This window comes from Daphnia pulex, chromosome 2, assembly GCF_021134715.1.
Source record: "Daphnia pulex isolate KAP4 chromosome 2, ASM2113471v1".
Taxonomy (NCBI): Eukaryota; Metazoa; Arthropoda; class Branchiopoda; order Diplostraca; family Daphniidae; genus Daphnia; species Daphnia pulex.
Window position 1 is genome coordinate 5,419,946 of NC_060018.1, and position 13,837 is coordinate 5,433,782.

At 44.0% G+C, this 13,837-nt stretch overlaps 1 protein-coding gene across 3 annotated transcripts in view; it reads right to left on the minus strand.

The window, feature by feature from the left end:
- LOC124188643 overlaps positions 1–13,837 on the minus strand; it is a 119,397-nt gene that overhangs the window by 41,562 nt on the left and 63,998 nt on the right. For 2 of the 3 annotated variants that reach the window (XM_046581428.1, XM_046581426.1), the window contains exons 1-2: positions 9,848–9,909; positions 9,199–9,255 (exon numbers count right to left, since the gene is read on the minus strand). The gene's annotated coding sequence lies outside the window, so the exon portion shown is untranslated. Of the gene's footprint in view, positions 1–9,198; positions 9,256–9,847; positions 9,910–13,837 lie in introns of those variants that run through there. The other variant, XM_046581424.1, reaches the window with a different exon arrangement.

Sequence of the window (13,837 nt, forward strand, 5' to 3'; positions counted from 1 at the left end):
TTTGGCAAGTAAAAATACAATTAGTGTCGGATGAAATGAACAGAGCCTAGCGAGGCGTATACAGTTACCCGCTCTCTCCCTCGTATTGACTCGGGTCCTCTTTAGCAGCAGACGAGATAGATACATGCTACGCTATCGCACAAATAATTGGACAAGAATCGATTGGAATGAGGTTGCCCTGTCATCTTTGATGAATGCAGAGCCCGTACACAACCACTCCATCATTGAAAATCCTCCTTTCCTTGAATAATGGAAAGCATTTCGGAAATGTAGTTGGGCAAAACCGGCATTGATAGAACTTGTATGGGGATGAGCGAGAGGATCGTCGCTTCTAGACTCGTTAGCGACGTACCAAAATGTGGTTAGATAATTAAAAAAAAAAACATCATCTCAGAGAGCTGGAAAGGTTCTCTTAATAATTCATCCGAGAAGTTAGACGATGTTACAAAAGGTCGCAGGAAAAAAAAAACAGAAAAACTTCCTATACATTTCCTTGAAAAACATCAAAGTTTTAACGTCCGCTGCTGAGGGCGACATCCAACTCGTCGCCTGACATTAAAAAGTTAATGAACGGCGTTCCTTTTTTCTGTTTTTGATGTCCTTAACCACAGAACCCATTTTTGTTATTCTTCCAATTACCAAGTCTATAACCGGAAACTTACAGTATGTCCGGTAAAACCATAAACAACAAGATAACAGGATTTTGTTTTTTTCTTTGTACACCGGACAAGATGGGAAAACAGGTCGAATATTTTTCAAGACATTAACGAGCCGGACCTGTCAAACACTTTAAATGCATTCTTTTCAAGCTTGGCGGAGCTTTTCACCCATCAAAGCTAATTGAGAGCTACAAGGACGACACTATGTCCCATCTGCATTTCAAGTTGTCTTGTAAATACAAGACCAGAGAGGAGACAAGACATATATACCGGGGATTGTTGAATGTCTCTCATGTCATTAATGGCGCCACAAGGACAGAATAACTCGTTGGTGGTGCGGCTAAAACGAGCCAAGTGAAAAAGATCCAGAATATAATTAGCTTTCTCTGTAGCCTAAACATGAAATGCGTGTCAGTCAACCGATCTAAACTTTCGATCAACCGTCGTTCAAACTTTAAACGGCGTCTAGGAAACATCAATACGGATTTCAATTGCGAGCGCCTGCGACAGCGGCGAAGAAAATTAAGCATGTAATTAGGTACTACCGGTAACATAATTAGGTAATTTCCATCAAGGGTTCTTGTGTTAATACGCAACGAGCATCGAATCTCCATGGATTTCTTGTTTACGCTGGGAATTCTAGTCGACAAAACGCATCTGGAAAACCAAGAAACAGGAGCCATTTGTACCCGTCGTTGGCGCTTACTAAACTCGGCTGTTCAAATAAGGAATTTTTTTGTCTTATTGTATACCACTTTCTCCCTTCCATTTTCCAGGCATCTATTAGTTTCCCTTTGTTGCCGTGGATTAAAAAACGTGTTGGTTCAGTTCACTGAGAATGGGGGAAAAGGTTGCGGATTCCAGTTTGCCTCGCCTTCACAATGAGCAGCGAATTGATCAAACACATTTTTGTCCTCACACCCTCCTCATTCTTCGTCTTATCTCTTTTTCCCCCGTTTGCCTTATAATAAAGTTTCCCTCTTTTTCTTCCTCTTTTCTCCCCATGTTTCCACTTGTACTCAAACTATACTACATCAGAGGTCCGAGTAAATACAAAAAGGGAGTCGTAGGACTTAGGCGCATGTGCTCTCGGTCTGATTTCCAGCTGTTCACAAAAGAAGTGTTTCGTCCCTTATATTCCAACAGCTGTTACTTGTTCAAACCCCATGGCCAAGACTCTCTGGCCTTTTCTACAGCGACTAATCCTGTAGACTGAGTGATGGCAGGTGATGAGGAAAGAAAAAAAGGAGTGTAAAAGAAAAAAGAATCCAGAAGAGATACAAGGACAGGCAACTGAAGTCTCGAAGGAGACGACGGGGAGGTCTCAATAGCATCGATTAGGATCTAATCCTCGCACGAGCGCACAAGATTACAACTACAAACCAGCATTTTTTTGTCAAGACTCTTTCCTTGAGACAGTCAATTTTCCAGTCAACGATTTCAGGAATATGAGACACACGTTAGGGTGAATACAAATCGTCAGTCTTGTCAAATAGAAAAGAAAGGACAGGGGCAAAGAGAAGGGCCATCATCTGAGCAAACTGCCAATGATATGGATCAATATAAGCGCGATAGTCTCCTGTACGTTGCACAATCTTCTTCACGCCTTCGCAACCGTCCGCAGGCAAGGAATAAATAACACTCGGTGTTTGTTGGCCTTAACACTCAGGGCATGTTACACGGCTAAATCTCAACTCAAAGCAGCAAAAAATAAAACGAGGAAAATTCATTTACGTAAAATTAAAGTTACATTTTTTTTCTTTGAAAATAATAAAACTGCTGGCTTGAAACGAAGTTCAGATCTCAAACTTACGAGTATCGGCCAAACAGACTGTGCTCTTCAAGTCGTAATCATCGCATTTGTTGCTACCAGTGCTCTTTTGTCAAAAGAAAGTTTGAAAAGTTGGTTAAACGGTTAATGACTCGCTTCTAAATAGCGTAACTGTTGATATCCCCGGGCGAAATTGTGGCTGCTGAATAGAACTCGTGCTCGCCCGAGCTGCGCTATATAGACGTGAAAGATAAGAACGGACACATTTTGAATTTGTTGCTACGTCACGTTTTTAACGAACCCAATTTTTAGTCGATTCTCAGATTCATATCTGTTGGAGTGGGCGAGAAGAGCTCGTTAAGATGAAAGACCAATCTGAGGCCTGCAGTATAAACTGGGATCTCATTGCGATTGATCAATCAATCAATCCGCATGCGCGTCGCTGTTGAAAATAAATCGCGGCCTGTTAATCCAATTGCGTCGCTCCGCCTCTCCGAGCTTTGACGCCTCGAGATGGAGAAAAAAGCAAAACCACGGAGATAACAAGCACAAGACGAAGAAGAAGCCCAAACAGCCCAACGTGTCTCACCAACAGATCAAGACCAAAGCAATTAGTCGGCTGATTCGATTTCAACACTGGGCTAAGGCCGAGCAGTGCTTCTGGGTCGAAACCCCCCCCCCCCCCCCCACACACGTAATGGTCTATCAATCTGTGCGTAACGACGGACAACAAGAACCAGAGCTTTACCCGCCATTGCATCAGAAGCAAAAATAGCAATAAGGATTTGCTGCTCTTTCCTGGAAGTTGCGGGGCAAGATCCCATATATTACGAGAGGCAGCAGAGAACGAAATCCTCTGGGCCATCTCTGGGCTCTTGCTGATCGGATTTAATCGATAGTGGGTACCGGATTAAGACAATGCATTTATCGCAGTATGTGGACGGGGTACGGCAAAGCTGATTTGTGGTTCACGCAAAGAAAAAAAAAAGGAAAAACAGACGAGCGGTGCAAGGCAATGCAGAAAATAACAAGTTGGTTATGTCATTTTTTCTTCCCCGCTTGGGGCCCCCAGAAATTACACGTGGCCCTGTTTAAGCACACTTATTACCCACGCGCATCAAGACGTGATTTCTCCACGGCAAACACACTCACACGACAAGAAAGATTGGTTCTTGATTAACGGGAGCAGGGGAGTGATATGTTTTCACTCTGCGCATAGATACTCGATCCGCTGCAGAAGCAAGAGTGGTTAATGGCTCTTCCTTGCCACTGTACACACACATACACAGCATCCGCTTGAGTGAGTCCTTATATCCTTAGAGACGTAACAAGCCTTTGTCCCGTAATCAACAACGCGTCGGCGACTGGTCGGGGGGTCTGGATGCTTTATTGGCCGTCCGTCTATTGTCGCTCGTCCTCCGCTCTTCCTACTTGGATGTAAATTCGGTATGACATCGTAGAAACAAAAATATCACAATCACGACGTCTTAATTGCGCCAGCCACACAGCTGGATAATGTTTCGGATCGAATCTAACCCCTAGTTTGTTGGGCGTCATGTTAGCACATCACCATCGATCCAGAGAGCGGGGCTCAGAGTCCAAATAAAATCCCTTCGTTTTGTCCAAAACTTTCGATTGGTCGCTTCTTCTTCTTCTTTCCTTGTTGCTTTCACGCGACGACCAAACCCGTCAGCCCCGGCGTCCTTCGTTTCATTCTAGTCTGCTTGGCGAGCGTCGATTTTCACATGAGGCGCTGGTTGCCGGCCGAGAAGAAAGCCGATAGCAACAGTATCAGCCGCCAGCAGTATTCAAAGAAAGTTTCACAAAAGAAATAGAGAGAGAGATGGGTTCTCTGTTGCCTTGGAGACAAAGAAGAAGTAAAAGATGAGCAAAAGATCTGGACTGAGCGTCCGTTAAAATGAGGGCATTCTTCGTGGTTCCTAGGATACAAAAAACTATGGGAGGCTCGCGCCCCGGCCTACAGTACCGGATATATATCGACGTCGCATTTCATTTTTGCTTTATTTTTTTTTTACTGCAGACACGAGCAGAATAAGCAAAAGAAAAAAAAAATTACTGCAGCACTAAAAGAAAAGGCGAGAGAAAGATGGAAGACGAAGCAAACAACAACAACAAAACAAAAAACAAAACAAAAAAGAAATCGAACGACCCATTAAATCAGCACGGTGCAATAGCTTAACCGCGTTTAAAGATGAGCGGGACTAAAAACAACCGAGTCGTCGCTGGAAACGGGTCCTTCATCGTACTCACTTGACAAGATGGAAGAGCCGGTCCCTTGTCCCCCCACTTTTTTTTTTATTTTACCCCACGCATTTTTCTTTCTCAGGCTTTGCGTCCTTCGTCGTCAATGCTCCAGCGCAACTCTCAACGGATCATGGGCGACAGCGAGAAAACGATTCTATATCTCCATCCGATCCTATCTTGAAGAAACGACGATGAATCAAGCCAATCAAAGACTCGTTATCATCAGCGGTCACACGCGTGCAAGAACGGAGCCTGGGGTTTTCGAGTCCCCGGTCTTGGGTACAAGGGTCCTCGCACAGCTGTTGATCCGTTTCGACGGTTATATTATCCACTTTCTACCCACCAGAAGAAGAAGAAGAAGAAGAAGAAGGAGAATAGTCTCATTACGGTGGGGCGTCTTATATAGAGGTCTTGTCACAATGAAAACTACGACAGGAGAGGACGCGAGTATAAGACGTGGGCGACAAATAGATTCGAGGATAATTGCTGAAGCGCGAGAGGACTCCCCCCTTCCAGTAAGACGATATCAATTCTTTATTAGTTGGAAATGTCGCACTTTATCCCAAAATAGATGCGGGACGAAGGAAGCGAAGAGTTAAAACACATGTCGCTTAGCATCGCTCCTTGTTTGGGGGTACACAACCATTTAGTGCGCCAACTACAGGCCCCAAATTGTTCACTGAACAGTTGACAATGTCTAAACTATTGTTTTGAAGCAACAGCTCACCGCGCCGAACCATTTCTATAGCCACACACTCCAAACAAACGTTGGTGTAAAGTCGAGAGAGAATACGCGGAATTCTTCCATTTACAACGTCATGTGGCAATATGGCCTCAAAGGCCTTTGAAAACCAAAACAAAAGGGGTACGTAAAAGGCCAAAGAGTACAAAGAGGAACAAGGGGAGGGGAAAAAAAATCCTCCCAGCCATTATATGTATATATAGTACGAAACTCGAACTCGGTCAACCGGGAAAGATCAATGTAGCGCCGGCGATATTTCAGCATCCATCCATCGAGCGGCCATCTCAGAAAAAGGAAAGAAAAGAAAGAGAAAAAAGAATCTGCCGGCAGATTCGTGCGCAGAAGAGAAAAGAGGGATGCCAATTTCAGTCCCTTCACGTATCTCTGATATATGTTGGTCGTAAATGAGGTGGAAACATGACTCGACGGCGATCGAGACGGCGGAGCTTTGTCAGGCCTTTGGTCCTCGGCGACAACCGTGACATCCATCACCTCACCAGAGTCTCCGGATGCAGGCGGCGGCCCCTGACGTCGTATATGTATATTACGCACGTAACATTATGTATATTCGTTGAATAGACATACTAACACGAGTGGCGTTTGCATCAATGAACTGAAACGTGAGTCTGTCGATGGAAAAGGCGAGGTCCACGTGACATTTTCCGGCAGAAAAGAAAAAGAAAAAGACCGAGAGGGACAACAGGAAGAAAGAAATAAAGGAAGCTGTCATCATGGCTTGTAAGCATGACGATGAAGACAGGAGATGACATCTCATCAGAGCCAAGAAAGAAACATGTGCGTCCTTCGTGCTACGCTGGTAGTTTTTTTTTTCTTTCGATTCGCCGAAAACATTTCCAGACAAATCAAACGGAGCTTAGAAGTGGATGGCAAAGGAAAACACAAACAGCTGATACGAGGTGACAAAGGAACAAAAGGCATAGTCAAATCATCTCGACTATTTTCCCGTTTTTGTTTTACTCTGTGGACTCGTTCCAAAGTCGATGTCGGTTTTTTGGCGCAGCGCCAAATCGAACTGTCGCCCTGCAGTGAAAAACATTTTTTTTTCCTTTTTTGCCCCCACTATCTCGAGTGTGTGTGTTTACACCGAGCATCTATCGCAAGCACGTGCGATTCGACGCATTCCACCGACGCCAACCCACCAGAAAGAGTTGTTTGAAGATGACCGCTCGATCTATTCACGTAACGTATTTTTCTTACCATTTCTAACCGCACCCCTTCCTAGAATTCAACTTTTCATCTAAATTTTCTGCTGTTCTAAGAATCCCGCTCGATTTCAAATTTATGTTTCCAAGTTTAACAGAAAGGTGAAAAGCATCAACAATTTTAAACGTTTTTAGTTTTTTTGTTTAATGAAGAGAAATCGATTCCGTATTACCTTAAAAAAATAAAAATAAAATAAAACATTCGATTTTTCTTTTTTTTTTTCTCCAGTCCTACATTTCTCCTTACATGCATCCATCTTCTCGGATCACCAACTCTTTTTTCGCGGTGGTTCCTCTATACATGCAGGGTACGTATATAGTAAGATCTGGGCTTGTTTGAGGTTGGTCACACAACGAGTAATATTCTGCATGGCTGCCCTTGAGGAGGAAGACCAGGAAGCGGAAAGACGAGAGAGAGAGAGAAGAGAGAAGAAAACGCCAGTCGCAAGAGACCAATGCATCCCTCATCTCCTCTCGGAAATCTTGAACTGCCAGAGTCTAGCAATTGATCGGTACACATCAGAGGAGCTTTCCGCGTGTCCGCGATGAGGCGACCGAGGAGGAAGAAGAAGATGCGGCCCCCCTCTCCTTATTTAACGTGCTACTAAATCAACTGTCGTCTGGTAGGGATTTGCTTTTTTTGGTCGTCCCCCCGGTGCTGGAACCAAAAGTTCCGCTTCGATTCCTTGTGCGAATGCAGTCTGAATATCCTCGCAAGTCCTACGTCGTTAAATAACAACAAACAGCATCAACAGCAACAACACAAAAGATGAAAGAGCAGCCATTCCCGGTCATCTGACCGTGACTGGGGCACGTACTGTACATTGAACAAACGCAACACACCCAAAGAGGCAGGCAGGATTCACCCAATTTTTTTCCCCCATGTAACGTATAGACCGTTACTACGCCGAGAGTCCTGTACCCCGAGCCTTTTCGTGTGAACTGTCGGTTTGCTTGCGAAGCACACACGAGAAACCTGCATCACGAGTTTGGCAGATGTACATTCAAAAAAAGAGGGAGGGGGGCCTCCGCAAAAGGATTGATTCCGAACAATAGCCAACAAACAACTGCTTCCGGGCCCATTAAAGCGCACCATTTAACACGGACAAGGGGGAGGAAGAAGCAGGAGGTGTTTAGAGCTATCTCTCTGGCCGGTGCAATGCAGGAAGCATACAGAATACAACAGCAAGGGCCACTCGAAAAACAAAAAAAAAGGCGTTGAAACAAAAAGCCAGGCAAACGACGATGCCCTTCTCGGGATGGCCATTGCTATGGCGGGGGGAAAAAAAGGAGAAGAGTCCTTGCATACGCCAAGGCATACTCGGCGATGATTTATGCCGCATTGATATCAGATTCTTCAGAGTCTACGTGTTTATTTATTCATGATTTTATTGCCGCGCTGAGCCAACGGTTTCTCGACTGTTTTTAAGTGGAAACGGAAGGGATACACACACGTGTACAGCAGCGCCCGATAATGCATCTATCATGACCGTCGTCATGGAAAAAAGAAAAACGTCTAAAGGTAGAGTGTCAAAAAGTTACGAAAACATTTCCGTATGCAAAAAGGAGCCGGAATAATTCAAGCCAGGAAGCCTCTTTTTTAACCCTGTACGTGATGCAAATGAATTAAAAATGAAGCTATCATACAAACTGTAGGAACAACCAAGGTTGCAGCGTAGAGAAACGAATTGTGATTCGAGATGGAAAAGAAAAAAACAAACAAAATCAACTAGGCAGCAAAGCAACCAGTATCCATGCGAGCCGTCTGAGCACCACGACAACATGAAAAAATAAATAAAAATAAACAAGGAAAGTCGACTAGAAATTGCGTTACGATCCGTGTTTTTCTTTGGCGTATTTACATTTGCCGCTATCTAACTTCGGGCCTCCTTCACGATGAGATGGGCTCAACTTGAGAAGGGTCATCCATAAACAGCACGGGCTCATGGGCACCGGTTGACGCCAAAACAACCAATTGCCTCCTCAAGCATGGAAAAGAATTTCAAGCCATCCTGGGTAACAGTTGACATTCGAACCGAGAAACAGCGACATAATTGAAATGACGCCTACAGCTCAAGTCGCGGATGAAAATTAGGACAGGCGGACGACGTGGAACAAGGAAACAATCAGCAAAGAAGATTTCGATACGCCAAGCGGAGTGGAACGAAGATGTTGTCGTTTGGGATTTCTTGTTCGTCATTCGCGCGCCATGCGCATTCAATAGAAGTAGGGGACATTGATTGAACCACCCGTTTTGATGTCGCTGCGTGTCTAATCTCATTAAGGTCGAAGAGAGGGTCACGGTGGGGGGCTGTGCTCACTCGATTGGAGTGCACGGAACAAACTTGTAAATAAAACAACACAAGCTAAGAGTCGAAAAAGTTGGTGGAGAACGGATAACCAAACGACAACATATGGTGAAGATGTCGTTATTTGGGGAAACTAAGCACGAGATTCGATCGAGAAACTTTTTTCACAAAATATTTGCCATTTTTCGCCAAACAAGAGAAAATGAGATAAAAGGGAGCGACATCTTACCTTTAGTTGAAACAAGTCCTGGACATGCATGACGCCTCGCGTACTGGAATCACGAACCTAGATGAGTACAAAGAAAAACCAATGTTAAAAGATAATCAATGGAGCATGCAGCACGCTCTCATTTCAGATTAGCAAAAGTCTGCACAGAATCAGCACGTCGTCTGGTAATCAGTCGACGTGGAAAATGCACGAGACCGATCCGCCATTTTATTTTGCAATAGCGAGGGATAGAAGAGGTTTAGGAATACAAAAGGGAATTCATCTTTCTTTTTCCTTTTTTGGCTGGGAACCGTCTCAAGTTGAGAACGTAATACACACAGAGACGCACATGGAGAATCTAGAAATCTTTACGTACGACTGCTTTTGATACATCTCTCGGGCCATCTCAAGTATGTATTCGCCCTTCTCTGCATTCAGAGTTTAAACAGGATGAAAGAAATATAACAAAAAGCCCAGAATAAGAATGTACAGAATCTTCCATTCAAATCCGAGTTATAGCTAAGAAAAATGCATTTCTGCAGTATCGGCGATTTGGGTTCGAAATGTAGCAACCTTCGGATTTTTAAACAATGCCCGTCAGATTTATTCTACATTACATTTACACTCCGATTATGATACTTTTATAACACGTAATTTCAATTAAATTTACCATTTGTAGGTCTGCTGGGGGCTCTGAGCACTAGTTCAATCACCTGCTTAAACTTAACTAAAGACCATGCTTCAGACAACATTTTTTTCGTCTGTAAAACAGTGTTGCAACTTTCAAGCTAAATGGCTCTGATTTAACTGTGAATATTTATCTCATTCCAAATTTATTTAAATTACTAATCAAATAAATTTTTAATTTAATTCTTTATTTGATTTGGACAAAACTTTTTAAAAATCAAATTCGGTTTTGGAAAACCGTAGTGGCGGTGGCGCCGTGAGATTGTCGGATGATGTGATCAACCAGAGTCGGTTTTTTTAGTTCGTCAAAGAATCATGCTTTACCATCCAACGTGCAGGATGAAAAGAGTGGCAAAGCAAGCCGACATTAAATGCTTGTATAAGAAGGCGGCGAAAAAGAAAGCCCGTGGGTTCAAGTTTGGTCAGGTTGTAATCAAACGCAGTAGATAATAGCCGTCCGCGTGGATGGCACTCAAACATGGAATGCGTCAGGTCCAATCTGAATCACTGTTGTGCATGGTTAATTTCTGAAGGGATCGTATAACCTCACACGGCGGAACCCGTCGCATCCATGTCCGTTGCTCAGGTTACGACACGCGGGATTGCCGGCATTTAAGGCATCTTGCCGAGGGAGTCGACTTCGAGTATAGGCCAGCGCACTTGGGAGAGGTACGCTAAAATCTTGGAAGAGGGGGTGTCCGTGTCAACTCGTCAAAACTATGTGATACACAGCATCAAGATGGGGAGCCTAAGAAGAGGAGAGATTCAGGAAGATTGCTCGTCTGTCTCGCAATTACTTATGATACGCGTCTAATGGGACCTTTCAGCGTGACAAGAGGAAGGCGATTACACGACGCGACGAGAAGTCCCCTCGCATGTTTTTCTCGACTTCCTTGTATATTCTTGACTTCCTCTTTTCGACTTGTTCAATTTATGCGTAACCAGCCAAGGGAGCGGATATAGGCAAAATCTCGCCCTTAACTCTTATAATGTATGCACCCGCTTTCGCTTTTGCTGTCCGCAGTCGCGGGCAAAGAAGAAAAAGTGAATCATAAAAGAGCGCAATTGTCAACCAAGTTGGACATTGATTTATGGGAATATCGTCGCCGCCGCTGGACGAGCCCGGCGCAAGATTCAACCCCCCGAAAAGAAAGAGAATCGCCCACCCGCTCAAAGCCTTTGGGGGTGACAATCTCCTGAATACCAATAGATATTGATCGACGCTGGTCATCATCATTCAGCTGTCAGTTTGGAGGTCACTGGCCCCCCCCCCCCATTATGGTCCGATGCGGCCAATAGAGCGACCTCGCCATCAACCACCGGCCAAAAAGATTCAGCGGCTTTAATTATGTAGACGCAAAACTTGGTGCTCGGTACAAAAGACAGGCGGCTCGTGTCTATTTATCTCTTGCAGCCACCGAGCGCCAAGTTTCGCACGTCAGAATCAAAAAGTGATCGACAAAGGGAGCGACCCAGCCCAAAGATCCAAGTAACAAAGAAGACATCAACGTCCTACTACAGGGTAGTGGTAACACGATCGACAAAAAGAAAATAAGCTTTTTCGGGGGTCGGGTTCTTCCCATTGACGTCGACGGGCGGATGGTGTTGAGCGTCGGCTGATAACCGCCAAAGAACCAGACACTTCTAGACTTACCGCTATCGCGACATCTCCATTGAAACAAGTGTGCAATACCCATCGATGACGATGAGACATAATAACATTATATAACAGCACGTAAGTTCCCAGAATGTCTCCTGCGGCAGATCCTTTTTATTTCTAGTTATAAGACAACGTTTAATCTCGGAAAAATGAATATTTGTGCGATTTTTCAATAAACCAAGGACAATCGATAGACGGGTATGTATACATATTGTATGTACGTGCACTTGAAACTGTTATAATGTCAAAGGGGGAAATGGAAAGTCATCTATTCTTTTGCTGCATCTGGAAACCATTGGACCGAAACGTCAAGGGGAAAGGTTGACAATCGCTCAACAGAAGAAGAAAAAGAAGAAGAAGAAGAAAACAAAAAATAACACGAAGCAAAATAAAGATAAACCTAGAATAAGGAATAAATAAGCAGAGAAGATGGCGCTCGAAGAGACTGTGGAATCAACTCTATGGCAACAATCGAGCTCGAATAATTCTTACTCAGACGTCAGCTGGTAGAGAAGTGTCCATAGCAGGGTCCCAACGCAAACAAAAGCCATTATACGAGTGTATAATTTGCACGACGACTTAATGGCGAAGCATGTTTCGTTCTACGAATGAAATCATATTCTTATGTCTGACTCTATGTGCTTTTGCGCAGACAAATAACACGGAGAACATACTCCATGACTTCAAATATGGAATTCCTTCGGGGGAGATACGTCTTAAATTAATTCCGCATCAGATGCGGAATAGGTTGGCAGCACGAAGCATATTTGAATGCATACTACTCTCCAACCTGTACCGGTAAGACAGCTAGTACTATAAAAGGAGATCCGCCAAAATAAAAATCAATGCGGAATTGTGTCTGAATTTTTGCATAAACTACGTAATAACCCTAGGAAATACAATTGATCATAAAGTAACTTGGCAATCGCGATTGAAATGAGAACTTTGTCGCGTGCTGACTGCTGCCGGCGGGCTACCAAGAGAAAAGATCCGAGCGAGAAATCCCGAGACATTTGCTGGCTGATTGATGGCGAGTAATAAAAATGGTGATTGGGTTTGACTCCTATTAATCAGCGAGAATCTATCTGGAGATATTACCATTATCCGATTATTGTACGAGAAAAAAAAATCTCATCAAATATAAAAGAGTACTTTACCCTCCCTACGGGAAAAAAATCTTTAACCAAAATGTTTTCCCCTAATTCTTTGTATAATGAATTGGTATAGGGGAGGATGACGATATGCACCCCCGGTAAAGTAGAAAATTGTCAATCAAAAAATCCGGCAACGCGATTGGATCGTTTGCTATTTTTTTGGTAATGAAATGAATGATAGAAATGGGCGTGTGTGAAGTTGGTTGCATAGCCAAACATTTGGCCGATTGGTCTAGTGCTGACACGGTGTCGATAAAGAAATCGTTGCCGCTGAACTTTTCGGCATCTGTCATTGGAGGGAGTGCGGCGCCCGTTGATTGAATACGTCGATGCAAATAGCGATTTCCCCCTCCCTCTAATTGAGTTAACTAAGAAGACGAAGGGGAGGATGGGATCAAGAGCGAAGGAGGGGAGGGGTGAGTGAGAGAGAGAGAGAGACCAAGTTGGTGCAGCCATAATGTAGACGATTACGTGGCAGCCATTCGACTTTGATTTCTAATCGGATTGAATCAGTGGCGGGTAAAAGTGACGAGCTGATGTGGGTGGTATCTCTCAGAGAAACGGAGGCGAGGGATAGTATAGTGAAGAGCAAGGAGTTACCAAAGCTATCATGACTCCCGGTCGACATTGATGTCCCTTCTCTTCTCGGTCACGAGTTGCGTGGCATATACGAGAGAAAGAGCGAGACGTAGATCAACGTCAATTCTTCTCGCTGCTGACTCACTTCTGGAATCGTTATCTTTATTTTTGGGCTGTCTGCTATATACAATTCTTTCTCTTCCTTCCCCGCTCCCCCCTAAAAACGTCCCTCTATATTCCTCGTACGTGTAATAAGCAAAAAGCAAGCAAAAGAGGATCGATATCACCCTGATAAGAATGGCTGGAATCTAACAAAGCGCTTCCAGCGAGGAGAGCCAGCAGCGCTACGTACGACGAGGAGGCTTTCGTCATTGCCTTCGTTGGCTGCCGATGAATTATGTTACTACGTTTCAGAAGCAGGCATCTGACAGTGACACTTCATATTCTTCGCTTTTCGCTCTACGATCATTTTTCGCTCTTACCCTCGTCTCTTGCAATATCGCCAGCTTCCTTCACTTTTCCGTCTTAGGGAACTAAAACTTATAATTAGTTTTTTCTTCCTCTCTCTCTTAGTTATTAC